Source organism: Hypanus sabinus, chromosome 5 (assembly GCF_030144855.1).
Source record: "Hypanus sabinus isolate sHypSab1 chromosome 5, sHypSab1.hap1, whole genome shotgun sequence".
Classification (NCBI taxonomy): Eukaryota; Metazoa; Chordata; class Chondrichthyes; order Myliobatiformes; family Dasyatidae; genus Hypanus; species Hypanus sabinus.
Window position 1 is genome coordinate 182,377,749 of NC_082710.1, and position 4,930 is coordinate 182,382,678.

Here is a 4,930-nt window from a genome sequence, read left to right on the forward strand (position 1 = left end):
CCCTCTGTGAGAAGAAAGTTCTCAATCCTAAATGACTTTATTTCTCCTCTCCCGACAAATCTGACTGTACTGAAATTTGATTATCTCAGAAGCTGGTATGTCTCCCCAGTGTTCTGTGCCTGTCAGGTCCTTGTTTCCTCCCATCGGGGGGCAATTTATTGAGTTGAGAAACAGGACATTCCATCAAAAGTTGCAATTCCAAAGGCAGCAACTGCCCCACATCTTGTTGATATCTTTCAAGTCATTGGGAAAAAAATTCTTTCTTTCTTTTTCAATCTTCTTATTAAATTTCATATATAAAAAAACATAACATAATATTATATTAAATAGGTTATAAATACACTAGACTTGAAGTTAAATTAGTAATAAGATAACAATATCTTATTAAAATATCAGCAAAAAAATCATACAATAATCAATCAAACCTATATTGATTATACATGAAAAAGAATAAGAATAATCATCAAAAGAAAAAAATATATAATAATGCAAGAAAAAATGTATATTAAAAAAAATAAACCTAAACTAACATGGGCAATAATAATAGTTTATATGTATATGATAGTGTCAAAAACTCCGGAACTCCATACCAGAACAAGAATAAAAAGAGAAAAGGTCTGGAAGAGGCCAAATTAATTCATATGAAAGTGTCGAATGAACGGTCCCCAAGTTTCTTCAAATTTAATTGATGAATCAAAAATAGTACTTTTAATTTTTTCTAAGCTCAGACAAGAGATAGTTTGAGAGAACCTCTGAAACGTGGTAGGAGGATTTACTTCTTTCCAATTTTGTAATATAGACCTTCTGGCCATTAATGTTGCAAAGGCGATCATTCGTCTAATTGAAGGGGAAAGTCGACTACCATCCTCATTTGGTATACCAAAGATTGCAGTGATAAAATGAGGTTATAAATCAATATTCCAAATTGAGGAAATGGTAGCAAATATGTCCTTCCAATAGTTATATAAGGTGGGACATGACCAAAACAAATGGGTCAATGAGGCCACATCTGAATGACATCTGTCACATTAAGGGTTAATATGAGAATAAAATTGAGCAAGCTTATCTTTAAACATATGAGCTCTATGTACGACCTTAAAATGTATTAAAGCATGTTTAGCACATATAGAAGAAGAATTAACCATTTGTAGAATTTTTTCCCATTTTTCTGTTGATATATTATATTGAAGTTCTTTTTCCCACTCTTGTTTAATTCTACCTGATACTTCTGGTTGTATCTTCATAATCATATTATAAATAAGAGCCACTAATCCCTTCTGACAAGGATTCAAGGTAAAAATCATATCTGAAAAATCTATCAAAGTTGAATTGGGAAAAGATGGTAGAACTTTATATAAAAATTTCTAATTTGTAAATATCTAAAAAAATTAAATTTAGGTAACTTAAATTTGTTGGAAAGTTGGTCAAAAGACATCAAACTACCTTCAGAAAAAAGATCACGAAAACATATTATACCTTTCCTTTTCCATATGCTAAAAGCTTGATCTGTTAAAGAAGGTTTAAAAAAGAAGTTAAGTAAGATAGGGCTATCAAGAACAAAGTTTTTCAGAGTAAAACACTTACGAAATTGAAACCAAATTCGTAATGTGTGTTTGACAATAGGGTTGGATATCTGTTTATTGAGTTTAACTAAATCAGCAGGGATTTAATATTTATGCTCCAAACTTTGACTGCTCTGAATTTTTTAAACGTTTATTTACTTCCCTTCCTAATCTAAATGAATATATGTTGATTATGGGTGGAGATTTCAATTGTTGTTTGAATCCTTTGATGGATAGATCTAAACCTATTCGAATTCTTCCGAATAGATCACTTACTTATTAATTCCTTTATGGTTGATTCGGGAATTACTGAAATATGGCGGTTTTTGAACCCTAAAGATAAAGAATTTTCATTTTTTTCACATGTATATCATAGTTATTATAGAATTGATTATTTCCTTATTGATCATCGTTTATTAACAGATGTTACTGATTGTAAGTACGATTCTATTGCCATTTCGGATCATGCACCTTTGAAGTTATCTATCAAGATTTCAGACTCTTCCATTAATACTAGATCTTGGAGACTCAACGCTACTTTGCTTCAAGATCCAGAATTTATTACCTTCATAAAACAGCAAATTGACTTGTTTTTTTCAACAAACTATACCGAAGAGATTGACAGAGGAATACTTTGGGACTCTTTTAAGGCTTTTATCCGTGGACAAATTATCTCATATTCCGTTGGTAAAAGAAAACAAAGATATTTAGATATAGCTTTATTGGTGGATAAAATTAAAGAAATTGGTAAGATTTACTCCGTGACTCCTACCAAAGAACTTTATAAGAAGAGAGTTGAGCTTCAAATGGAACATAGCTTATTATTATCTTCTTCAATTGAGAATCAATTAATGAAGACCAGGGCTCAATTTTATATTCACAGTGATCGAACTGGTAAATTGTTAGCTAACCAATTAAAAGCTATTTCGACTAAGTGACAAATTATTAAAATTCGTAAACAAGACGGTAATCTGACTACTGATCATAAAGAAATTAATAATACTTTCCAAGATTTTTATAAATCTTTATATCAATCAGAATTTGATGGCGATCTGTCCATGATGGATAATTTTTTTAACAATTTGAATATTCCCAAACTGACAGATGAAGATCGAAGTTTGTTCGATGCTCCTATTTCTATGGCCGAAGTAGGAGAGGCTATCTCATCAATGAATTCAGGGAAAGCTCCTGGTCCTGATGGTTATATTATAGATTTTTTAAAACTTTTTCTTCTTTGCTTTCCCCTTGGTTATGATGCATTTACTAAGAAGAGATTACCCCAGTCTTTTTATGAAGCTACTATCTCTCTAATTCTTAAAAAAGATAAGGATCCTACTTTATGTGCATCTTATCGCCCTATATTGCTACTAAATGTAAACTCTAAGATTCTTACAAAAATTTTAGCTATTAGGTTAGAAAAGATACTATCACAGATTATTTCAGAAGATCAAACTGGTTTTTATTAGGAACCGGTATTCCTTTTTTAATGTTAGAAAATTGATTAATATAATTTATACTTCTTCACCCACAACCTCAGAATGTGTTATCTCATTAGATGCTGAAAAAGCTTTTGATAGAGTTGAATGGAAATGCTTATTTAATGCCTTGAAAAATTTTAATTTTAGTTCTAATTTTATATCATGGATTAAATTAATATATTATAAACCTGTTGCTTCTGTTCTTACAAATAATTACAGATCCTCTTTTTTCAATTATCTCGTGGTACGAGACAAGGTTGTCCCTTAAGTCCTTTATTATTTAATATCGCATTAGAACCTTTAGCCATTGCTATTCGTGAATCTCCTAATATTTTTGGTACTACCCGTAATGAGAAGTTATACAAGTTATCACTTTATGCTGATGACTTGTTGTTATATATTTCTGATCCTGACAGGTCTATTCCCGCTATTCTATCCTTGTTGGATAAGAGTGAATTATTCCCTTTAAATGCACAAACTTTATTGAATGACAGGACACCATTTAAAGTTGTTACTGATAACTTTATTTATTTAGGAAAAAAAATTGGATAGGCAAGGAATGGAGGGTTATGGGCTGAGTGCAGGTCAGTGGGACTAGGTGAGAATAAGCGTTAGGCATGGACTAGAAGGGTCGAGATGGCCTGTTTCCATGCTGTAATTATTATGGTTATATGGTTATATCCCAGGCAAAGAATGCAGAACTGAAGGTGCTTATTTGAATGCATGTAGTATTCAGAATAAGGCGAATGAACTCATGGTGCAATTGGAAGTTGTTCATTATGATGTTGTGGTCATCACTGAGTCAAGACTGAAAGGAGGCCATAGTTGGGAGCTTAAAATCAAAGGATTTACTTTGTATTGAAAGGACAGGCAGGAAGGCATAGATGGTGGGGTGACTCTGTTCATAAGAGATGGAATTACATCTTTAGAAAGAGGTGACATAGGGTCAGAGAATGTTGAATCATTGTGGATGGAGGTAAGAAACTGCAAGGATAAGAAAATATTATTGGTATCATATATAAGCCCTCAAATAGTAGACAGAAATTGGGGTTGAGATTGCAAAGGGAGCTGGAAAGGTCATGTAATAAGCGTAATGTCACAATTATAATTGGGGACTTCAATATGAAAAGAGATTGGGAAAATCAGGTTGGTGTCAAACCAAAAGAGAGGGAATTTTTTGAATGCCGATGAGATAGCTTTTTAGAGTAACTTCTGCTTGAGCCTACTCAGGGAAAAGCTATTTTAGATTGAGTGTGATGTAGTAATTCAGAATTTATTAGGAGCTTAAGATAAAGGAACCCTAAGGAGTCAATGATCATATGATTGAATTTGTACTGCAATTTGAGAGGGAGAAGTATAACTCATATGTATCAGTTTTGTAAGGGAATTACAGAGGATATTAGCGGGGATGACAAGAGAACAAAGGTGGCTGAAGTTTCTGGGAATAGTTCACAAGTCACAGGATAGATATGTCCCACAGAAGAAGTTGTTCTCAAATGGCAGGGGTAGGCAGCCATGTCTGACAAGGTAAGTTAAGGACTGCATAAAAGCCAAGGAAAGGGCATATAATGTAGCAAAAGTGAGTGAGGTTTTTATAATCCAGCAAAAGGCATCTAAAAAGTTATAACAAGGGAAGAGATTAAATATGAGGCAGAACTGGCCAATAATAGCAGGATTCTAAAAGTTTTTTTCAAAGGTTTTAAAGGTACAGTTAATGTCAGAGAAATATTTACAATATACATCGTGAAATGCTTTTTTTCCCACAACCATACACGAAAAATGGAGGTGCCTCCAAAGAATGAATGATAGTTAAATGTTAGTCCTCCAGCTCCCCTCCCTCCCACGCTTAAACGGCAGCAAGCAACGATCCCCCTCCCCCGCCAGCAAAAA